We start from the raw sequence: 26,806 nt of genomic DNA on the forward strand, positions 1-26,806 counted from the left end.
ATCAATTTATTAATTGACTAATAATATGTATCTATTACTGTTAAGTATATATGAGGATAAAAATGGCTATAAAATATGCTCCATGGATTCGACATGTGTACACAGGTAGCAATATGGTAATATTCAATAACTATGCAATATAACAGGTAATGCAGACTACACATGTCACACTCTCATGGGTGATTACAAAGTTAGTAATGGCTGCCTCATTCTTCAGGAAGATGCATTATTATTTTCTTTATCCCATAGGCAAGGGTTAGGGAATTAAGATAATTTACCAAGAACTAGATACCACATAGTAAAATCAAGAGTGGAAACAAATCTTCAGACTGTAAACCTCCTGCCATTTTTCAATGTGCTATCGCATTAGATTTTGCACAGTATTGAACACATAGTAGGTATACCTTATTGACTGAAGATTTAAAAACAAAACATTCATTTAAAAATAAATATAAAATGTTATTAAGAATGGTTAACTTTTAAATATTAAGTAATTGTGATTTTTTTCCATTTTTAAATGATTCTTATTTGGTATATATTTTGTTAAAATTCTCTAATTTTATGTCTTCTGTGATCAAAATGTCTATCAAAAGATCATTTTTATGTTATCAAAACAGGTGACCTCATCACAATGTCAATTCACAATAACTTAAAAAAATAGCGTGAACAACATCTATGTAAGGCAGGTATAATTAACGAGGAATAGAAAGTACTACTGTCTTAATTGGTCTCCCTCCTAAGCAAAACCTCATTGAAAGACTTGGGTGAAGGACATTTATTCAGAAAGTGAGCCCAGGAAGCAAGATTGATAGTTAAAAAGGAAGAAATGTGTCAAAGGTGGGGGTCTGAAGCATTCAGAGGCTCCCCTCATCTACTGGCCACACTCTACCCCCAAGAATGGTAAAGACCTGCATTTCTTTATGGCTTTGTCATAGAGCTCCCAGGTGAATAGCCAGAGTCAGATAGCAGAAGGCAGCCATTTGAACCAACTGTCTAGTGAATTGCAGCTGAGATAAGAGGTGGGCTCATTGATGAGAGATGATGCTCAGCTACCCATATTGAATTACTGAAGAGTTTAGGCATGTCTTGCAAGAGCATGCAAAAACAATGGTTATGTCATTTAATATCTAATTAAAATAGAATTAGCATGTTTTGTTTGTCAAGAAAATTGCCTGATTTTGATACAGTTTACCAAAGTTACTCCCCCTTAGGATTAATTTGTGGCTTAATTTGAAACAAAATGGAAGCTGATCAACTTAACAGGTGGGAATCCTTCTCTAGTTTGAATGAATTTTAATGAAATTTGATGCAAGTGTGCATTTGTTCATTAAATGTTTATAAAACACCTGTTCTAAGACAGAGGTTATTTATAGGGTTGTATCTGACATGAACCTTACCCTCGATTAGTGTAGAGTGATTTAGAATTCATCACATTGGATAGTTGCTGGGCATTACTGATTCCATAGACACTGGCAGAGGCAGAACACTGGGGTGGACCAGATGCTCAGAGGACAGCTCCAGATGCAGGATTTGGGTAGTCCAGGCTACCAGAGAGAAGAGGCTCTCTGGAGAGTATGGTAACAAGTAGTAGATGATGGATGAGTCAGATACGTACAATATAAAACAACAGGGATGACATAAGGAGTTAGGAGGTTCACAACACATTATGCAGAATAACACGCTAAAAAAAGACAGGCAGGCAGCTGTTTGGTATCAGCAGGTAGCAGGACTGGAGGCTGGGCAGGTTACCAAGAATATGACTCAGACACAGAGATCAAGAACATTTTTAAACTCATAAGAACATTTTAAGTTGTTGGAAGCTGTACCACAGGTACAAAATTTCAGTAGCTAATTGTAGCAAAATATGTTTCTCCCTCAAGCTACCAGTTTATGTTGATTGACTGAGATCACTCTTCTACATGGTCCCTCTCCAGATCCAGGCTGACAGATCAACCACCACCTGGGGAATTATCAAATGCTATGTTAGGGGGAAAGATAAGTGGGATGAGTTACACACCAAGCCCTAATTTTCAGTCTGGAGGTGACTTATCCTATTACAGCCCATATTCTCTTGGCTAAAGTTCATCATATGGCCCAATCTAACTTCAAAAGGACTGGGAAAAATAGGATTCTTTAAAAAGATGTTTGTGAAGACTGATGCCTACCACAAAAATCTTATCCCTGAAAAGAGTGAATAAATATAAATTTATATACAGATATAACTTATTTTGATCAATAATAGCAATATTGTTATAGGATCTGAATGGGTTTCAAACTAAAATGTGTCTTAAAATATAAACATAATAAAATATATTCCTCTTTTATCACAGGTCTTTTGCTCTCACTTATATTTTTACAGTACATGTTAGACAAGCAATTTACCACTGAGTTATAGGCCAGCCCCTTTACTCTTAAAGACTATATAATTTATAAGCTTACTTTATATTCAGAAAGCACCATGGCCTTCTTAGCACATTATCCCAGAAGTTGTAATCTGCACATCAACATAATTCTACAGCACCTTCCTTTCATAGAAAGGGACGGGGGATAGTCTGTGTACAGAACTCAGCTAGTGGAGATGGTAGGAGGAGTTAGGCCTCCATAGGTTTGGGATTGGACAAAAATCAAGTGAATGAAACAATCTTAAAGGGGTTATTTCTTCTGATTCTTCATTGTTTAGCACTTTCAAAAATGGAGTACTTATTTCTTTGTGTGTGTGTATGTGTGTGTGTTGCTAAGGATTGAACCCATGACTCTGTACCTGCTACACAAATGTTCTACCACTGACCTATATCCCTAGCCTGAACTTAACTCTTAGTGCAGAGAAGTCGAGGAAATGAAGCTCAAGGCTCACAAATACTTAGGCCTGGCTATGATCACAAAAATTGGATTCAGGGGTTGGGGCTATGGCTCAGCCGTAGCGCACTTGCCTGGCTGGCTTGTGTGAGGCACTGGGTTCAATTCTCAGTACGGCACTTAAATAAATAAAATAAAGATCTATCAACAACTTAAAAATTTTTTTTTAATTGAATTCAGAATATTCCATCTGTGGAATGTTCCTTATTCTGATCCTATTCTACACTTTTTTATTTAAAAAATATTTTTAAAATTCACAATCCTATGAGTAAGAGAAAGAAAGTTGGGGCCAGTAAAGGATAAACCCCCAGCCTTTCATGGTTTGTACAGAGGCTATGTCCTTCTTATCTTACTGCATTTTGCTGACTCTCAGCAGCATTAGTTGCTCCTGCTTCCCCAAACTCCAAATGTTAAATATGTTTTTAAAAATTCCTTGTTGGGTAGATTCAGAAGAATCTCCCTTTGTCTGTTCAACTATGAATACATTGATCTCTTCCTGGTGCTCACAGAAAAGGACCAGAACTAGGTTTATTAATTTACTTTTGGGTACTGGATTTATACCCATCAAAGCAGTTCTTGTACCGTCTTTTTGCAGTTCTTGTACCGTCATGCTTTTTGGACCAATATATTCCGAGTGCCACGAACCTCTCAGTTTAAATTCTACTTAATTTACCCCTTCCTTTCTGCCCAGGCCACAGCTTTTCATACAGACTTTCTGTACATTTGGCTCCTACGGCAACATGTAATCCAGATTCCTGCTACTTTATCTTTCTAAATAGTTTCCTTTCTTATCCTAATTATTTGAGAGTAAATATTCCTTCTAGTTCTATGCCAGTGGTCATCTTTTCTTGTCCTAGATCTTCTCTCTGGATCACATTCTCTCTCCTAAAGCTTCAACTAGGACCTCTTTGTAAATGGTATCAAGATTGGTATCATTCACCTTGATCTCTTTCCAGAGCATGAGGTTCCTGCATCTACCTTTGACAAATATGTCATATGCTCACTCAAAAAGTGCAGTTAGTTTTCAAGATAAAACTGTCTAGTGAAAAAAAAATTCCAAAGCCCACTCCTCACCTTAGAGTTGAGGATCTCCATGCTACTCTAATTTAATTTTCAACTAGCCCCTGTTCTATTCTACACCAAGAATCCCATACTCCAGTGACACAAAGGTCTTTGCTATTCTTCTCATAATTTCAATACCCTATTTTCACTCTCCTTACCTCTGTTACTGCCATCTCCTCAACAGAGTGTACTCACATCCCATCCACACCCTCACAGGCATTAAGGGAAAAGTTTTATGAGATGACTCACAAACTTAAAACTAAGCAAAATACACATCATTTGTGAGCAGACCTTGGAAGGGAGTTACCTATAGCAGACAGAAGCATGTTCCATTGAGTATTCTCTGTTCAAATGTGTCCAGAATGTTGACAAAACTTCAAGACTATTCATAGCAAAACTTTCTTCTTCTTGGCTCTTGTGTCTCTGCACTGTTTTTCCAGAGAAGTAATTTTCTCTTTCTCATTTCAAATTGCTTCATACACTTACCTCCTGCTCAGCCTTTCTATATACTATTTCCTAGAAATAGTGAAATAAATATCTTTCTCTCTCATTTTCTAGGAGTCCATTAGGAGGCAGCTGCTTCTGTTCTCCACCCCCCCCCCCCGTTTTTTGCAAGAATCTCTTCTCTCCCTTTTCTCTCTGTCTGCTCCTTCTCCAATCTTTCATCATTTGATTCTACACAGAACATACTGATGCACATCAATAGGTGCAACCACTTTCAACTTTATTTCCCTATCTTAGGCTTCTCTGTCTTATCTATAAGCAAATATAGTGATTTAGCACTCAGATAGGTATCAAAGGCACCCTCTTATTTAATGTGCATATGTGTGTGTGCACACACAGACTGTTTAGAAATTTTAAACTATGAGCTATTTCCAGACCCATATTTTTTGCTTTTGATCTGCTCTCCCCAGAGAAGCTAATTCGTGACCTGTGAAACCACTCTGAGCAGGGTGGCCAGGGGAAGTCATCTTGATCTCACCTCTGTGTCTCAGGAGAAAATCAGAGTATATGCGAAAGGGTCAAAGGTCCAGGTTGTGGGAAAGCATTTGCTGCAGCAGTATCTGAAAAGGAGGGAATGAGGTGAAAATGCCACCTTGACTCTTTATTCTTTTGTGGATTTCTTTTTGGACTTGTCAATGGGATGCTGAGAGGAGCCCTCTCCTTCCTAGAGCTCCACAATACAAGTGAAGATCCACAATCACCACCAGGATAAAGGAGAGAAGACCTGATGGAGGCAACACAGGAAGAAGAAGGTTCTTCCGTGCTCATGGCATCTACCATTGGCTTTGACCCTACTTGGGCGATGGACCACAGCTTGCCTCAAACCAAGCCTCCTCCTTTTCCTAAACTCTGGGTGATGACAAGGCTCCAAGCCCAGATTTCTGCAAAATGAGGAAACAGTGCTGACTGCGCTCAGGCTGACCTATTTTACACCTGTATTCATGAATCAGAGTAGGCAAGCAACAAACCGTGACTCCTGGGCTCTGATTATAATATAGTGTGTGCCCACCTCCATGAAGTGCGGGAAGGGTTTGGCATTAGGGTGTGATAGAAAATAGGAAACAGGGAATCAACCAGCCCTAGAGTTCAACCCACCTGGAAATGGAATAACCCCAGACCATTTCATTTAACTTCTTTGAGCTTCAGGTTCCTTATTTAGCAAAAATTGAAGAAAGAAAATATATTTCATGTGGGAGTCTTGAGTTTGAAGTGAGGTGGCATCAATGGACGTAGCTAGAGCACTGCTGGCTGCTCACCATGGCACCCTAATCACACATACTTGGTCTCCTCTGCCCTCCACATGCGCTGCTTCCATCACGTGTGAGGAAGCAGGTGGATACCCAGGCTCTTCATGGGGATCTGGTGAGGATTAAAGAGATGACTTAAATCTCTAGCACAGGGCTTGGTGAGCACTGCTGACTCACTAAATGTGTCCTTATTCTCCATTAAATTGTGAACTAATTTTGACCAAGTTATCTGGGCAAATATATGTCCAGGTTTTTAGAATTTGCTTATTCTAGCCAGATTCTCCTACGATGGGTCATCCTGGAGGCTCCTCTCCATCACCCTCCTCATCTAACACATTACAAATTGCTGGTGCTTCTTCTAAAATATCTTAAATGCACTCACTTAAAAAAATCTCTACTGCCCCCTGTGATTGTGTTGCATGAAAAATGTAAAATGATAATATTTTGAAGGTGAAACTATGGAAATAAAGGGTAAAATGAAGTCAGATTTTGCAAAATCTTTCTATCATGACACTGACATAGTGAATTAAAGCAAATAACAACAATAAAGAATCAAGCAAAAATCACCACCAGCAAATTTGTCAAGGGTTCTAAGCACTTATTATAGGTTTCAAAAAATAAGGCATGGGATAAATCAGAAGACCATCATGACAAGTCTTCCATCTTTTAGAAGCCAGAAGGGAAGGGTCTGCAAATTACACAAATCCTCATTAACGTCTCCTGTCTGCAGGTAGTAGAGACGTGGACTGAGATGAGTGGATAGCTCTGTGAAGAGTCATAGTAAAATGCTTTGGTGTGAAACAAGAATCAGAAACAAGCACCAAGACTACTGTTTTCCTGGTCCCTTCTCTGATGGTCCCTGGCACGATGATAGGGCAAACTTTGGATAGGAAGTATAACAAGCTCTTAGGCAAGAGAGGTGAGTCCTGTCCTCCAACAGCCTCAGAATAGTTGCATTCTAACAACTCCTCACCCCATTTACTTTCTGCTACAGAAAAATACACACCAAGGAGAAGTACTCCAACTCTCCAATTATAGCTGAGGGAGAAAAGGAGTTCTGAAACACAGTGGGAAGGAAATAAAGAAGAATATAGCCACATAAATACAGAATCAATGAAAGATCAAGTCAGAATTGCTCATGTTACACTCAGGCAGAAGAAGAAACAGCAAGGTAACTACACAAACAAGATAAAGCTAATACCCCACATGCAGATCTAACAAAGGAGAAGAGAATAAAGAATTCAAGAGCATAGCCTGATGAAGACAGGTGAAGAACCCAATCTGGAAGAAAATATAACCCAAGGAAGTAGAAAATTCCCCACAAGTGTTTTGAGTTATAGAAGAATTTAATAAGGGCACGAACACAGTAAAACAGAAGGCCAAATACAAGATGAAAAGTGTAACCAGAAAAGGAGCTATAGGAATCCAAACAACACCACACAAAAACAGCAACAAAATGATTTATGATAGGACTCTAGAAATCTCTTTTCTCCTATGTTTGGCTACTTTCTAATCATCTCTAATTCCTCAGCTTTAGGTTAATTTCTTTAAAGAAGTTCATCTGATTCCCAAGTCTATATTAGGTCTTCTCACCATACTCTGAAATAGGATCCAATATTTTTCCTTTTATAACATTTGTCACAATTTGGAATTCTTAATTTATATGATAATATGTTTACTATCTATATCCTCATTAAACTGTAAGTTCTGTGAAGGCAGGTACCTTATCTTTCTTTTTCATTATGTTATCTCCCCACCTCCCCTGTTCCCAGCACACAGTAAGTACTCAATAAATATTGATTGATTTATTGAATGAGCACGTAAGTATACCTGGGAAGAATAGGATGCTACAATAGAAGCCTAGGCTTGAGTTTCTGTGAATGTTCTGGATTCATTTGAACAGAGGTCCCAGAGCCCAAGAGGACATGATGGCAGGGAAGGGAAGCAAGCCTGAGTTTTGAGGAGAGTCTAGTTCTCAGTTTACTGCAGAAACCCAGTTGAAAGTTCTTTCTTTTAGTAGTAAACTGATTAAAACTGAATTTTCACACTGTGATGGCTTTTCTAGCCAGAAATGATGACTAGATGAGTGACAACTGCTGGAAGAAGCAGCCTCATGTGGCTATTTTGATGCTGAAAGATGCTTATATCTGAAATTAATAGTAAAAGAAGGTAGAGCAAGAATGTAATGAAACACACAGGTGGAAAAGAACAGCGAAGGCAGATATGGCTCAAAACACAAGAAAAGGTAAAATTTAATGTACATAAATATTCAATTCACAGACTGAAGAAAACGGATCCTGTTTTCTACATTAACATCTTCAAACCAATACAGATGTCACCACACAGTAAGCCAATGAGAGCTATGTGTGATTTGTTATAGTTCTAAAAGAGACGAATTGAGTGGATTATTAACTCTTTCAAGGGTTCCTCCATTTGAAAACAGATTCATTGCAATAGGAGGCTCTCTTAACAATTTAAATGAATCCATTTAAAAATTTTGATTTATGCCTTCCTTCATAGCAAGGCACTTGTTGAGTAAACTGTGCATGGTATAGGGCACAGTCAGGGAAGGCATGGGCTCTAATGAAAGTTAGAGCACAGGCTGAGTATGGTAAAATGAGGCAGGTCTAGCCACAGGGGGAAAAAAATATGTCCGGCACTGCTTTCCAAAAGGAAATTGGGTCTCTTGGGGGATGGTGAATTTTTTTGTGTGTGTGTGTGAATTTTTAATATTTATTTATTAGTTCTCAGTGGACATAAATCTTTGTTTGTATGTGGTGCTGAGGATCGAACCCGGGCCGCATGCATGCCAGGCGAGCGCGCTACCGCTTGAGCCACATCCCCAGCCCAAGGGGATGGTGAATTTTAAGGATTACAACAAGAGAGAATCACAGGAAGGTTTCAAATGTGGTGCTAATTTGAGGTGAGTAATCACCTTATATCTTTGCTTGTTTTATAATCAAAAGTGCTTTTAACTTTTCAGCACTTTATCTCTCTGAGATGCTGCTTTAAATAGCTGTTTGGCAATAGTGGCAATTATAAAACAAATCCATCTTTTTTGTGGGGGAGGATGAAATATTTCATATAAGGAATAAGGGATCTAAAATTTTCAAAGGATGATGATGAAACTATCACTGATAACTAATATTTAAGTGCTTAATATGTTCCGGGTAATGATTCTCATTTAATTTTAGAACCATCATATATGGTAAATTCTACAATTTTCACAGTGGGAAAAACTGGGCTCAGTGCAGTTAAATAACTTGTCCAAAGTCATACAGCATTGTGTTCTGATAAAGTCAGGATGAATACAACTAAAGCTAGGCACCACTTAACAACAGAGATGCATTCTGAGAGATGTGTTGTTAGGCAATTTTGTCATTGTGTGAACATCATAGAGTGTATTTACACAAACCTAGATGGTATAGGTCAATCACTTGATGTGGTCTCTTGATGCAATTGAGACAAACTAGGGCTGAGAATGTAGCTCAGTGGCAGTGTGTTTGCTTAACACTATGTGAGGCTCTGGGATGGATCTCCAGCACTTACCACAAACACACACACACACACACACACTCACACATACGTAAATATAAGATGTATAAGACTGCTGAAAGCATAACACGATTTTATAGTGAACTACTTTTTATAAGTAGATAAAGTACATTTACAATAATGTTAAAAATATAGTATAGTAAATACACAAGCTAGCAACCTACTCATTTATTATCATTATCAAGTGTTTATGTATTATACATAATTATACATGCCTTACTTTTATACGACTAGCGGCTTGTTATGTTTGTTTACACCAGCATCACTGCAAACAAGTGAGGGATGCATTGTGCTACAATGCTACAATGTCATTAGGCAATAGGAATTTTCCAGCTACATTATAATAATAAGGGAACACTGTGGTGTATGTGGTGCATCATTGACCAAAATGTTATGTGGCAGATGACTCTATTACCTTCTGGTTAGGAAACTCAAACTTGTATCCTCAATCTGCATTTCTCACTTGAGATCCATTCCTCTTTTTAACAGCTTATTGGGCATCTCTGCCTAGATTTCAAAAGTAATTCAAACTCAACATGACTGAAACCCACTATTATTTCCCAACTCTTGTTCCTGCTTCTAAGCTAGACGTTTAGCAGGTATCCTCCATTCTCTTCTTACTCCTAACATTAAGCATCAGATGCCTCTCAGTCTACATCCCAAATTTCTCTCTATGACACGCCTTTCTCACTGTCTTATTCAGAATAATTTTTGAATTATTAATTCAGAATTAATTTGCCAGAATTATTAAATAATCTCTAAGCAGTCTTCTTTCCTGTGGTCTCTCTTGCTTCTACCAAGCTTTAACACTGAAAGGATAGTATATACTTCTAGGCTCAAAAGCCTATTTGCCTAACCCTAGACCCATGGAGATTCTTCTATTCTCTAAACCTGGCCTCTTTACTTCTCAGACTTGATCATTAGTTCTCTACCATAAGTGCACATTAGAATCAACTGGAAGATTTAAAAAAAAAAATTCCAATACCCAGCTCATACTTTATGTTCATTAAATCAAAAATCTCTGGGAGTGAGATAAAACAGGCATGAATATTATAAGATACCTACTATAAGATACCTCTGGCCTCTGATTATACCTAGCAACCAAAGCTGACAGCCACTGTATAACACTGTGTTTTGATTAGCATTTAGTACCTAATAACTGTTCATCAAGTGCCTCAAGTTTAGAGATGTAGAAGTTGATGATACTCCTCTGGTCCCTTGTTACCTCAAAGTGTGGGTTATGGAACCACAAGCTCAGCCTCATCTGAGAAACTGTCAAAAATGCAGAGTCCCTCTCCCACCTTGAGAGCCCCACCTTGAGAGGTGTGTTACAAGCATATTAGAAATGCATTACTTTAGCCAAGATTGTAGGGCCTCTGCAAGAATTAAAAATAAGACAAATGCTTTTCAGTCAACTGGAAAGTACAAAAGTTCACATTTTAAAACTAAGTACACAAAGCTTCCTTTCTCACTTGAATGCCTTCTTTGTATCAAGGGCAAACATTTCTCATGCCATGGCAGATTGTATAGGTGCTGATACATTTAGGAGACAAGGTGGTATGGGGTAGTGTGGGCTCAGCCATCAGGTGGATTTAAATTCTAGTTCCACCACTGCTGGATGACTGGGTTAGTTCTTCATCTACAATACGGATTGATAATCATAGTTAATGTACTAGAAATTGAAATGGATTCCATTAATTTTCAGGAGATCATGAATATTTTTTTACAGTATTGAGTCTTACAAGGTCTTGTTGGGACTATGGTATGTACTCAGAGAGAGCAGAAGTGTATCTGGGAAATAATGAGAAGACAAAGGTTTCTGACATTGGCCTTAGAACTAATCTAAGCACTGTTTTAGTCCACTGCTGATTAAGAGGTACTTATTTCAGAGAGAACCTAATTGGGCCCTTCAGCTTTCATAGAAGAATTGCATCCTTGTGTAGGGGTCTCCCCTGATTCGTCATGGGCATTGCCTATGCTCAAAGCTCTGTTCTCCCAGGGTGTTCAAGGAGAACGAACATTCCGGGAGAACCAGACTCTGAACCTGTTAAAATCCTGAGGGACTGGTCTTAAGAACAGAAAGTTGAACATATGCTACTTTTATTTATTCTTCAGAGTATTCTAAATTCTATTCTTGATTCAAGTTTTATCTCCAGAACACTCTACAAGGCCTGATTACCTTCCATTTCCCCACCTCCCCAGTGTGTATATGCAATCACAGTCTTCTGTATTGAACTCACATGACTAGCAGCTAAGTTGATTCATACTCAATTCTTTAACAAGTTGGGTAAAAAAATTTGTTTCTTCATAAAATGTACATATTTTGTCAGAGAGCAATAATTACATAACTCATCATAACTTTTCTCCTTGGTCGCCAAGATATTTTGAGATAAATGAGCTGATTCACAGTGGCACTATTACTCAGGGGATTTGTATATTTGTATATTTTCTATAAAATAATACTGACAGACATAAAGGAGATCTAAATAAATAAAGATACTATATTATTGTCTTGTAAGACTCAGTACTGGAAAAAATATTAATTATCTCTAAATTCTGAAAATTAATCAAGTCCATTTTGATTTTTGGTACATTTTTTTCCCTAAATTTCATAAAAGAATGATTAAGAAATATCCAGAAAATTAACAAAAATAATTTTTTAACTTCTATCTCACTGATAATTAAAGACACACATATTATATGTTTAATACTATATATTTAACTTAATGTGTATTATATACATATATAATAAAATCTTTTTAAAAAAGCTTTACACATTATGGTTCAGAATTTGAAGAAATAAAAATAGAAAAAATATAGAAGAAAATGAAAGTTAATAATGAAGTAATACTAATACGAAAGTGCCTACACATATGTATATATAGAGAGATATAATTAATCTTAAATAAAAATATCATATTCACTCTTCTTTATCTTGATAACTGATACTTTCCTTGGAGATTATGTATTCATTGAAATTTTTATTCTTATTAATATATAATTAATATACTATACAATTAATAAATTCTCTATTATAATTATTGTCCCTTTTTCCATTTATATATATATATATATATATTTGTGTTTTATCATTTATTTTCCCTAATCAATGTAGACTGAGAGTTGTTTATTTGATTGGCCTATTCAAAGAATGAACTCCAGGATTATAAATTCAATTATTTTTCTCCTTTCTACTTCAATAATTCCTGCTTTATTCTTCATTAATGTCTTTGTGTTTTTTCATGCTTCTTTGGCTGCTTTTAAAATTCTGTATTCAAAATGTTTAAGGAGATGGAAATGCTAATTATCCTGATTTGATCATTACACATTGTATACATGTATCAAATTATCACACTGTACCCTATAAATATGTACAATTAGAAAATAAAATTTTGAATAAAAATAAAATTATTTAATCAATTACTTAATTAATCCTTCTTTCTATAAAATAATAGTACTCAAATTTATGAATTTTCCCCTATGTGACTTAATAGCTACAACCCACAAATTTTTATTTTATTCATTCCTGTCAAATACTTCTTCAATAGCTTGTGGCTTGGTATTGTTTACATTTCTTATTTCTAGTTTTACCACATCATTGCCAAAGATTAAACATTCATATTTTTGGCTTTTATTCAAGCTTTCTTTGCAAACTAGGATAGGAGCAACCTTCATAACTTTGATGTTTAACAAATAGGTATTCTCTATTAATGGAGGATGAAATGCATATTTAACCTAGGTAATCAGTGTTTGGTTTCTCTGTAATTTTGTCTTATCAAATTCTCAAGGACGTACAAAACTCTTCTACTACTATTGCAGTTTTTATCTGAAATTTCCAAGTTTATTGACTTATGTCTTTTAATATTGTTAATGAGCACACATGGGGTATCATGCTATAGCTTTCTGTGAAACATACATTTTAAAAATGTAAAATAGGTGTCTTTTTCATTTCTATTTTGAATGATATTACTAACACTTATTTTGAATTTTTCAGGTTTTCCTTTATTCTTTATTTAGAGTTCTGGGGAAAATTCAGAGCAGTAATAGAAATGGGGCTTATTCTGTCACTTCATAATTATGTAATAAAGGTGCCCAGGCCAAAGGAGACCAACAATAGGAGGATATAAAATTCTATCTGCAGTTTATAATATAAATTCAGTTTCTGGCCTATAGATCATCTTTTCTGCCTTTGCAGCACTGACATAGGTTTTCCATCTTAATTTATATTTCTTTGTATATTTCAATGAAAATTGGGAAAGGAAGATCATTAAATACTTAGGCTTTAATAATCATCTTGAAGTAGATGTCAACTATAGAATAGTTCACTGTCGAGACTTTGAAGCCATTTGAATGATTATTATCCACACAATAACTGTACTATATTGAAAGTTTCTTGAAGAGTTTATTTCCCTAATATCTACGTAAGTACCTTCCATGCACTTTCCATCTAAGAAAAGGCTCACAGTATCACCGTCAAATATATCAATGAGAGAACCAGTAGATAAATCTTCAAGCTTTGCAGTATATGGCTTTTCTACAATTGAATTTTCAACAGAGCAGCCTGGACAAGAACATCTTTAGAATACAGAGTTCAGGTTCTACCAACTACTAATCGAGTGACCATGAACTGGTTACCTAACTTTTTCTCTTCTTTAAGTTATATTTAACAACAGTTACTAAGAAAAATAACAGGAGCAGCAATAACCATCTTTCTATTTCAATGAAAAATTTGAATACAACAATGTCTGTAGAGAATTTAACACAGAGCTTGGCACAAAGGATGAGCTTAACAGACAGTAATAACTCCAAGTCTGCTCTAAACTCTGTTTTCTAGCTTAATGGAGAAGGCCTGAGGACTTGTGTGACTAGAACAGGACACCCAAGAGGAGAGGGCAGGTAATATGTTACAGAGGTGGTGGGATACAGCTTACATGGCTCTTTGTAAGCCAGAGTCACATGTGGATGAGAGAAGAATCTATTGGAGAGTTTTGAGCATGGAAGTGAAATACTCTGGTTTATACTCAGAAACAATTTCTTTTTTGTATTTTTTAATTTATTCTTTTTAGTTATACATGACAGTAGAATTTATTTTGCCATATCATACATACATGGAGTATAACTTCCCATTCTTGTGGTTGTACATGATGTGGAGTTACACTGGTCCTGTATTCATATATGAGCATAGAAAAGTTATGTCCTATTCATTTTACTGTCTTTCCCATTCCCATCTCCCTTCCTTTCCCCCCCATTCCCTCCTGTCTAATCCAGTGAACCTCCTCTCCTCCCTCTCCACCACCTATTCTGAATCAGCATCCACATATTAGAACATTCAGCCTTTGATTTTTTTGAGATTGGCTTATTTCACTTAGCATGATAGCCTCCAGTTCCATCTATTTACCTGCAAATGCCATAATTTCATTCTTCTTTATAGCTGAGTAATATTCTATTGTGTATATGTGCCACATTTTCTTTACCCATTCATCTGTTGAAGGATACCTAGGTTGGTTCCATAGCTCGGCTATTGTGAATTGTGCTGCTATAAACATTGATGTGGTTGTGTCACTGTAGTATGCTGAATTTAAGTCCTTTGGGTATATTCTGAGGAGTGGGATAACTGGGTCAAATAGTGGTTCCATTCCAAGTTTTCTGAGGAATCTCCATACTGCTTTGCAGAGTGGTTGCACCAATTTGCAGTCCCACTAGCAATGTACGAGTGTATCTTTTTCCGCATGTCCTCACCAACATTTATTGTTACTTGTATCTTGATAATTACCATTTTGATTGGAGTGAGATGAGATCTCAGTGTAGTTTTAATTTGCATTTCAGAAACAATTTTCTTTACATTTATAGCTCAGCATATTGAACACACTGAGAACAAAATAGATGTTTAATAAACACATTTAAACATTTGTAGGAATAAGCAATGCTAACTGAGTCAATTTCACTACTGCTAATGCCCTGGGTGACTTTTCGTGGAAGTCCCAATACTGCCTGGTTAAATGTGGCATTAATGTGGTAACCTCCTCACCCCAATGCTCTCTCATCCTTGAGAATTTCTCCCTTTCTACTACTTCATCAAACTCAAGGGAGACTACTCAATGGGTGCTTGAAGTTTCCACCAAATGTAATACTTCCCAAAAGAAATGGCCATCTTTTAAAATAATTATCAGTATTTCGGCATTACGTAGTTTATTAGCAAAACTTTTCCTCAATAAATTTTTTCTCAATAAAAGATCTGATCATTTCTTAGTGAACATCATCCTTTGGGATTAAAGGGGGAAAAAAACAGGGTGGGGGAATGAACGCCTACAAATCCATTTGGGTGTCACCGGAGCTCACGTGGGAAGTAATTATCCCATTATTCACCATACTCCGAAAGCTCTGTCTGGAAAACTGCATGCAATTTTTGGCTCTTTCTATATAAAAAAAGATTGCTAATTTGGAAAGAATCCAAAGGGTAGTACTAATGACAAAAGGCTTGGAAAACATGCCATTAAAAAGAATCTAAGAGAATGGAGCATGAACTGCCAAGAGATCAGATAACTGATGGAGGCAGAAAAGAATTTAAAATACCAAATGGGAAAGAAATCTCCTAAAAGGAAAAGGGATTACTTTTTTTTTAGTCCAGACACTTATATTGGTAGTTTTAAAAGAAGGAGAATTACATTGTAAACCATGCAAAACACATTATGCCTAATAATATGTTCAACCTGAGAATGTAGCAGAAATGGGGGAAATGGCAAGATAACATTAAAGGACTCAGGATGTTGCCATGGTCCTTTTAAATATCTCAAGCAAGGGTATCTCAAGTCAATAGAACTCTTTTACATTTAAATGCTGAGCAGGTACTGCATATGAATTGGCACGAATGAGTAGGGTGCCATCCAATTATTTTCTAAAACTTTATGCTCATCTTTCTATTCCAAAATGAAAAGAAAAGAATAGACCTGAGAAGACACATATCCTGTCCACTGCAGGCTATGGTTCTATGGAGGAGACAGAAACACCAAACAAACACCAAAGAAAGTTACAGAAGTTGGGGGAAGTGGGGCTGGTTGAACATACAAGAACGTACAAGATCGGTCTCAAGGTACTGATCTTGAATCTTAGAGTTACAGTTCTGCTTTAAAATTGATCACAGGGATCTTTAAAAAGTTAGCAGGTCAGATGGAGTTACCTCTCTAAAATCCTGCCCCAGTATAAACTAACAATGAGAGAATCCACCTGCTCTACGGATATGTCTTCAATATCCTAAAACATTGGAATAAAGAGTAGCCATACCATCTACCACCTTCCGGTCAAACATATCATCACATGCCTTTTCTTCTTACATTTTTGACTTGGTTGTTCAGTGTCAAGACAAAGCTGGTGTCCAAATTTATCAGCCCAGCTTTCAAGGCACTTCATAAGTAGGCCTTCAGCTTTTGTTCAACTCTGTGTTCTCCTTCCATCCCAACTTCCTATGACTCCCACCTCCAAACCCTAAGTGCCTGGGAATCGTCTTGTCCTCCAGACATGCCCCGCTGTTCTTCCTCACTATCTATTCCTAAGGCCTCTCTACTCACACATCCTCCCAATCTCTCTTCACGTTCAGTTATCTCTCATAACTCTGCTGAGGTCCTACCTCTTCCATGGGGCATCTGATCGGACCCTCCCTCTTCTTCCCTAGTCCTCAAACCTACATAGTAACACTCATTTATTTGCATTCCCTTCTCACTAGCTTACAAATTCACACACACAAAAAAAGTTAATTAAAATATTTTATTCACTGTTATATTTTTCACACTGCCTCGCAAGGAACCTGGAACAAAGCAGCTAGTCAATAAATGACACTGAATTCAATCAGAAGTGAGAGAAGTAGGTGGTCGTTAATTAGGAAATGGTGACATTGAGTAAACTTGCCTAGTACACAGTACACATTCTTAAAATGCTTTCTAAATATGTTCTAAGGCTTGCACTACTTTAGGAAAATTATAGGAAGATGAATGGGCACTTTAGAAAATGGAAAACTGAAAAATGGAATATGTTCTCCCTATTACTATACCTTTCAGAGATAACTGCTGATAACGCCTTCATTTGTAAATTTCCTCCTGATTCTTTAAAAAAGAACTTTTAAGTAGATGTTAAAATACTCTACGAATGGGTCTGTTTCTCCCCAAAATTTATTAAAAGCTTTTCTCAAGTACTTTTAATTACAATATTTAATCCTATTGTTAAATCATATTTTACTTAATCATTCCCTAATTGTTGGACATTTAAGTTGGTTTTCATTTTTTTTTCCCGAATTAAAATAATTCAGTGGTGAATACTTCCAAGCAAAAGGAGTGGTCTACTTATCTTTTTTTTGGAAAATAGTGTTTAAGGGGTATTGAAGCTATTTTTTGCTGTAAATGATCTAGCTTGGTCTTTTAATGAATCCCAGTATCTTGCTTTCTTCAGGCCTGCTGAGATAATTTCCTGTCCATTGGATCTCTGTTGCCCTGTTGACATCATTTATGTTCTTGGCTTTTTATACTGTCCAGGTCATTTACTCAATCCCTTTCCCTGGCTGCTTGGATACGTTCTAACAGATGCTTTCTAATGAAGCTGGATATACTCCATATTCTCCAGTCATTAGCTCTTAATTGATAGGGATTTGGAGATTTTAAAATGATGGCATCTTATATTGGCAGTCTCATCTGTTACTGTAGGAATAGTTTTACTGATTTTACCAAAGATGTCTTTTATATTTCTGATCATTTTAAAGCAATGTCACATGTACTATCTATTAATTCTTACAAAAAAGAAGTTAATATTATTAGCACTTTACAGATGAGGAACCTGACTCAGAAAAACCAAGAAAAAACTATTAATTTCGGTTGCTGCTGTAACAATTTACCACATACTTCATGACTGAAAATAACACAAATTTACTATAATTCTGTTCTCAATGGGCTAAAATCAAGGTATAGTAAGGCGACGTTCCTGCCTCTGGCTCAGGGAAGATTTTCTAGCTTCTAGGTGCTGCCGACATTCCTTGGCTTGTAGCCTCCCCATGTCCCTTCAAAGTCAGTCATGGAATCTGGATTCTCATGTTATACAGCTCTGTCTCTGACTCTCTCACATCCTTTGACTTTGAAGGCTTTTGTGGTCACATTGGGCTTGCCAAAATAATCCAGGAGGAACTCCCTCTTAAATTCCTAAACCTACTCACTTCTGCCAAGTGTATTTTTGCTGTGGAGAGCAACATATACCCAGGTTTGGGGGATTAGAATGTAGAAACCTTTGGGTGTCTATTACTCTGCCCAACACAAGTACCCACAATAGAAGCAAATGCTAGTTGAAGTAACGTGATGTGACTACATCATATTTAAGCAAAGTAATTTGAGATCCCTATAATTTAATGACCGTAAAAGCTACAATCCACTCATCCACTTAGAAAAATCCTTCTTATGCAAGTGCGTATTAGTGACACAAGTGTAGGTTTCATTTGCCATATATTAATTTATTTGCCCAAGCTGAAATTTACATTTATTCAATTTGGATAACTCCTTTCCCTATTGTATGGTAAATCTGAAACTGCTGTGTCTCTAAATGTACCCAATAAAGGATTTTAAAACATTACTTCCTAATTGTAAAAACATGCTTACTGCTCACACGTTGGTGTGGATTAATTAGTGTAATTAGTCTTGTGAATATAACCACTGCCCAAAATGTCCCCGACAGCTAAAAAGCAACCAGCCACATAGTGCCTCATGGATAGCTTTGAAATGGAAGGACCAGGCAACTGGTGATTTACTTTTTTGCCTGACTGTCAGAAAAACCACCCAAAATTTGGCACTTCGGATTTCAAATTCTGAAAATTAAGACAAATTGTAATACATTTCTACATCAACTTGGCTCTCAACTGTGAGTTTGCTTTATAGGATATTTGGATAAATATTGGGTTACTCTCATCCAGAACAAACCCCAGTGTGGCTAATGTTAAATGGAAATCATTACACAGCTTGTTGTATACCAAGGTTTCTCACTCTGGCTATTAGTGTAAAATCTGTGTAGGCTTATCTTTTTTTTCTTCCTTTTTTGTTACGAATTCCTAGAAGTGGGTTTCTCTCATGTAATAGTAGGACAGGGAATCACTCCTAGTGAGGACCCCACCAACTGGTAGTTTAGTTTCCATGTAGTTTTACTTTGAAGTTTCAAACTACCCAGTTTATAGTTTATGGGAAATCCAATATACACTTGGGGGATAAAATTTTAAGTATAAAGTAACACGAATCCAGCCAGGCACAGTGGCACACACCTTATGTAATCTCAGCAGCTGGGGAGGCTGAGGAAGGAAGATCATGAGTTCAAAGGCAGCCTTAGCAAAAGCAAGGTGCTAAGCTACTGAGACCCTGTCTCTAAATAAAACACAAAGTAGGGCTGGTGATATGGCTCAGTGGTAGAGTGTCCCTGAGTTCAATCCCCAGTACCAAAAAAAAAAAAAAAAGTAACATAAATCCTAATTATAAAAAGCTTCATATTAAATGTATTGATTTAATGTTTTTAATGCACCAAATTTCAAGAAAAAACTTTTTCTTATAAGAGACCTTATATCTTTTTCTTGAAAATATAGTATCTGTTATAACTAAAGATTCACATAATCATTTTTGTTTCTATGAAGAAGGCCTTAACAAAAGGCATAATCAGTTATAAATAATAGAGCATTTAAAAGGTTTTTTTTTGTAAGAGGTTTTGTAGTAATTTCATTGTTTCTCTCTCAATGAACACAGAGAACTCTGGTTGTTTAAAAATTGCTTAAAATTGGCTATTTAAAAATGAAAATATTTATTTTTTTAGTTAATAGAATATCAGAGGAGAATTATTATCAAATATATACATACCTAGCATAAAGAATATATGGTGATAAAAGGATGTATAGGCAACTAAATGTGATATTTTGATATTTGGAACAGGTGGACCTTTCAAAAAAAAAAGGTTCCTAATTATTCCCATACTGTTGAAATTATTTTAATTTTGCATCTCAGCAGATATATTTGTATGCTGGAAACAGGTGTTCATCAAAAGACGGTGATAAAGAGACATTGCAGTTGGGGCTTGGAGCCTAGCCCGTGTGGTGTGATGACAGATAAATTAGAAAAATCCTGCTAAACATCTCTACACTTCAGAAGGAGATTACACCTTTTTAAAAAGGCAAAACATGTGGTTCAATTACTTATTGTCTTGGCATGTGGTTATGATGAAAGACAGAGTCTTAAACATCAATAGAGCTAAACTAACATCCCAGATGGGCTTCGGGAGAGGGGACTCCTGCAGTAACCCACCTGCACAAAAAGCAACTGGGGAAAAATAATGAAAGAAATGCTTTCCTTTCCCTCCCCTGTTTAATTTGTTTCTTTATATTAAATAGCCATTTTAATGAATAACATGAATTTGGAAAAAAAATAAAATCAAAGAAGTTTTATTTAAATATATTTTCTGAGAGATCCAGTTAGGCCATGAGGCAGGTTTTTGGTTTTCTAAAGGACATGGTGCTGGTCTTGCATGGGTCCTGAGTTAAGTAATGACCTGTAATCACCAAGCCCAGGGCAAGACAGAACCGTAGATCTGCACAACACACAATACCACGAAGATAACATAGCTGTGTGGCCATGGGCAAGTCACAGAACCTCTTTGGGCCTCATTTTCTGTAACTGCAAGCTTTGGAATTTTGATTTATTTTGGTTCTGCCACAATCTGAATAGTATCTTCACTTCAGTCATAATGCATATGTAGTAAATGCCACTGAGGTATAGAGAGAGAAACTCAGTGATCATCAGTATTTTGCTATGAACCACTTTTACATTCAGACATGACTAGAGAGCCCCAGCAGTTTTTCAGTACCATGATACAAGGCAGCCAACAGGATTTTGTACTGGGGCTGTGAATCTGAGGGAAAATAAATAAGGAGGAAAAAGAAGGAAATGATGATCTATTAATCACTTGCATTATATCAATTGCACATCAAAGCCAACCAGCACCTGCAAGGTTGGTATTACTGAACCAGGGTGAAAAAAATAATAATAACAACAGCAAGAACAACAAAACTAAAAATGATCCACAGCACTTACTGAGCCAGCCTCATGCCAATCACTTCTCACTCGACATTCACTGGAAGTCTACGAAGCAGATTCAGAAATACTGTGCTTGCTTTGCTGGCATTGCCCTCCCCAGCACGGAAACAACTTCCATCTTTGGAACTAGACTTTATCACATGCTCTATACCATGTTAAGAGCTTTCCCAAGTGTCATTTCATTTAATCCTCCTGACAACCCTACAAGCTAGTTGACATTGGGGTCTCTGCTTCATGAATTAGGAAACTGAGACCCATTGGGTAGAATAACTTTCCTAGGTCTAACAGGAAATGCCAAAGCTGAGAAGACAGAGGAAGAATCACCAGAGGCTGAAAGAGATTTGTTAGTGTAGGTCACACAGTTATCAGTAAGCGGTGGGATTTGAATTCTAGCCCGTCTGACTCCAAAGCTGTTTTCTAATCATTTCCAACTACTGTCAGAACTGGACGGCACCCATCCATTTTTGATAAATATGTGTGTGGCCTACTATGCTTAATGCACTGGGCCAGGCTTGACAAGAGCTATAAAGAAATGTCTACCAAGCTCCTGATCCCCAAAGCTGAACTACCACCTTCAGGGCCATCAAGATGTACACTTGTGAAACATTTCAGAAAAACAGTACAAATATAGAAAAGAATCTGTAGACACCGTTGGTGCTCAAGAACATTAGGCATAATAGTGAAACTTAATTACTCAGATGCATAACATTAGGTAATGATCCAATCAGCATTATTAATCAAAAGAATCTTTGACCATCTGAAATTGCTGTAGTTTACTTATATATATGGAAACAATTTAAAAATCCCAAGATTCCCATTAGATGCCTGGAACTGAAGATGATGCAAAACTTTAGGTATATTATGTGTTTTCCTATATATATATATATATATATATATATATATATATATATATACACACACACACATATCTATGATGAAGTTTAATTTATAAAATTAAGCAAAATTAAAGATTATTAATTATAACTAATATAATAGAAAATTTTTAACAATGTACTGTAATGAAAGTTGTATGACTATTGTCTCTCAGAGTATCTTATTGTGTTATATTTACCCTTCTTAAAGGATGAACTTTATGAGTTCTCTTTGTTATATTCTAATTGTCAGAATTATTATTCTTGCACTTTGGGGCCATTGTTAAGTAATATAAGAGTTATTTGAACTCAAGTTCTTCATTACCACAAGAATCAGTCTGATGATAACCTAGGTGACAACTAAGTGCCTAACAGGCACGTAGCATATACAGCGTGAGTACACTGGACAAAGGGAAGCCTCACATTCCACAAGGGATGAAGCAGGGTAGTGTGGACTTTAATCATGCTACTCAGGATGGCATGCAATTTAGAACTTATGAATTGTTTATTTCTGGAATTTTCTTTTTAATATTTTCAGACCACTCTTGACTGCTCGTTACTGAAACCACAGAAAGTGAAATTGTGAATAAGGTGAGACGACTGTGTGCAAAATTCCTTGTGCCTCTCACAACTTTCATCAGTTTCACAGTCACTCATGTTCCTATAATAATAAGATAAGTAAACAAAAATTTGAGCATCTATAAACTGTGAACATAGGCAATAAAAAGTTTCCAAATAATTTTAGTAACATTAAATAATATTTTTTTATGTTTCCAAATAGTCTTAAACTTAATAACAAGTATAACCAAAATGTTTTGATTTATGGAATGGAAATAAGCTTAAAATTCTCTACATGTGTGATGTTTAAATAAGGCCCACACAAAGAGCAGCTGTGAAGGTTTTGCAAGCCAAGGTTGACTGTACTCAAAGTACAACATACAATCCCATTATAACTTACTAACTGAATCTCTAACTCTTCCATGTTAGAAAATGCCCTCACCAGGGTTATTTTCTATTCTCAGTATAGGTTGAATTCCCTTATCCAAAATGTTTAGGAGCTATTTTATAAACAAAATAGCAACGCAGATGGTCAAAGATTCTTATGATTAATTAATACTGATTTCATCACTGCCTAAAGTTATGCATCTGAGTAATTAAGTTTCACTATTATGTCTAACAGTTAATGAAAATTCTTGCATGAAAAGCTTTGACTCTTATTTCCAATTATAGATGGTCCCCAACTTAGGATTTTCTGACTTTATAATATTGCAAAAGTGATTACACATTCAGCAGAAACCATGCTTTCAAATTTGTTTATTTTTTGGGGGGGTGCACTAGAGATTGTACACAGGGGTGCTTCACCACTGAGTTACTTCCCTAGCCCTTTTTATTTTTTATTTTGAGCCACGGTCTCCCAAATTGCTTAGGGCTTTGATAAATTGCTGAGGCTGGCTTCAAACTTGTAATCCTCCTGCCTCGGGTCTCCAGAATTGCTGGATTACAGGCATTTGCCACCACGCTCAGCTATGCTTTCAGTTTTGAAGTTTGATTATTGCTAATGCCTTGTGGTATGACACTCTCTTGCACTGCAGCAGCAACAGGTGCAGCTACTAGGCCATCATGTGATCTCAAGGACAAACAACCGATCCTCTAAGTGTACCATGTTGCTAAGCTCTGATTCCAGTATGTTAGGTGTATTAAATGCATGTTGACTTAGGATATGTTCAATTTCTGATGGATTGGTCAGAACACAACACCAAAATAAGTCAAGGGGCATCTATATATCATTAAATGTATTCCTAGTAATGAAAACTCAGGGTAGGAAAATATGCATTTGTTTTAAGGCTGCAAAACATCTTTTGGTCTTAGAGTGGAAAGCCTTCTATTTGCATATTTTTGTTAGTTTGTATTTTGCAAGTTTTTGTTTAATTATGAATTTTAGTGCTGTTATTTGCACATAATACCTCATGATCATTTTATCTCACAGTGTATTTTTAATTGATATAAATTGATCTTGTCCCACTCAATGCTTCTTGCCTTGAATATTACATTTTTATGTTTTCATCCTTTTAAAATTTTTATCTATCATCATAGCTATTGATGTATTTTGTTATCCTTGAGGAGGGCTTTTAAATACAGAAATACCTACTATTCAGCTTATTTTTCGGTTTCAAAATTTGTATTCAATGTAATAAGGTATAAATTTTTAAAATCTTGTTCTATCTTATGCTTTTGAGCATAAGAAATTCATAATTCTAAGTTTGACAGATATCAGCATTGTTTCTAAGGAGCTTTGGGTAATGATCATCCCATTTATTAATTTAACACCTTCAAACATTTTAAACAGCATTTACACATTTAATGTATTTGGCTTCTTTTTTAGGTTTCTCAGTTATCTGAGTTAACAAACTTAAATTTCCGAAGTGTACAAATATAAAAATCCATTTTTTTATAAATACAATTAAGTTATTTGGTTGCCAGAACTTAAACCAATAATTTTGGTTTAAGCAACACTATGCTTAAACTTTAGTTAGATTTCAACCTAAATATTTAAATGTAAATTGCTTAACTTAATATATCAAGTTAACAATTTAGCATATTGCAATTGATTTTATAAGGCTATCACAGACCACTATGAGTTAATTTTTTGAATAAATAGACTCAAACCAAATTAACTTCAACAAGCACATGTACCTAAGATACAAAACATACAAAAATACCCACTGAAGACAAAAATATTTTTATATTATGGTTTTGATTTTCTTGGCCATTCTACACTTGATTTTAAATTTCCCTAGGGTTGAAACATGCATATCCACTAAAGGATACCTGTTTCCCTGGCAATTAACTGAGGCTCGTTAATGGTAATTCTTTCTAGGCTGAAAGTTTTGCACCCACTTATTCATTCTGGGTAACTGAAATTAGTGATAGCCAAAGGTCTTGGACAGATGTGAGAGCTACACCTTCCCATGGACAGTCAGAATGATTCCTCCCACTGTCCCGGCTGCTGGACCTCCTTTTATAGCCACCATTTGAAACTAAATTTTACAAAACAAAATTCAATTGTTTTGTTGTACATGTAGCCCACAACCCTGACTTCAGGTTTGAAATATTATCTACTTGAGCTTCTGCATTTTTTTAAATTTATGAACCACTTATATGTCCTGTTTTTCTCTAGTCACCTGGAAAACATGATTCTGCTTTTAGTTGGCTGGTGATTACGTCTAACACACCCCAATGCTGCCACACATGCATACATGATTTCTGTAAAGAATAGTATCTAAGGACTGGGACATGAAACACTCTGTGTTACTTTTTCCTTTTCCTTCACTCACCAATTTCCAGCCTTTTCTTTTATCTGGAATTCTGGGTTCAGACCATTATTATCAGTAGTAGTAACCATAGAAGCGCTAGAGTCCAGAGATTAACATTTCTCAATTAATATGTTCTATTGGTGATTTAATAGGATCCTGCAAAGAGGGTGGGCTAGATGTGTGTGTTCAAGTAACCATTTTGCCAAGAAGCCCATTTTAAGGCTCTCAATATGCCTTGTCAAATTATTTTCCAGAAAAGTTATACTGAGATACAGCTTCACCAACCATTCATCAGTGTACATATCTCACGGCCTTCTTCATCATGGACTACTATTTTTAGGACTTTTATCTACTTGATAGATAGAAATGGTATTTGATTATTACTTTCATTTGTCTGGAAAAAAAAGAAGTTGTCAGGAACTACAATCCCAGTAATCTTCCTCTATTGAGGGTACATTCACTCATTCATGAATCGTCATAAAACGAGTAAGTTTTAAATTCAAGATCTTGACTGTAACTGTTATTAATTAATTTCCTAAGTGATTATTTTATAATCCTTCCAATAGGTACCTTCTGGGCATATAAAGTCAGACCAAAAAATAAAAATGTGCAATGGGTGGTGGTTGTATTAATTCTAAGAATCCACGCACTCACTCTTTGTCATGGAACACTGGCTCTATGCTATATGAAATCTCCTAAGGTAAATACATTAGTTAATCAGTAAATTCATGTTAATAGAAGAACGACAGTCACAATAACTAATTTGTTAAATCTGCAGCACTGGCAAATATTATGATAAGATATATTGGCCTAAAGGTGTTCTGCAAATAAGTTCTGATTTGTGAAACTAACCAACACAATAGCAATCATTTCACATGAAAATATTCATATCAGAAATGTTGACTAGAGTCATTGAAAGTCATTCACTTAAAACTAATAAATAAACACACTTGTCTCCTTTATAATACTGGAGAGTCGTGCCTAATTTAGCAGTGTTTCTTAGCATTATTCTTGCTCATCAGCAGAAGTGATTTATAATAAAATCTAGCCACCAATTCCCTTGACAGGTAGAGGGATACATATATATTTCTACATGAGTGATAAAGGCAGGAATAGTATTTCAGAGGGAACAGCATGAGCAAACACATGAATGCATGGGGACAGAGGAGCCGGAAGCTCGCCAATACTCTTAGTTCAGCATACAAGAGGCCCCTGGCCATGACTAACTTCAATCTGATGTCTACTACTCAAACTCAAGATTTTACCTTTAAACAAGGTTGGAATAATAATTCCAAATGGAA

This window comes from Marmota flaviventris, chromosome 8 (genome assembly GCF_047511675.1).
Source record: "Marmota flaviventris isolate mMarFla1 chromosome 8, mMarFla1.hap1, whole genome shotgun sequence".
Lineage (NCBI taxonomy): Eukaryota > Metazoa > Chordata > Mammalia > Rodentia > Sciuridae > Marmota > Marmota flaviventris.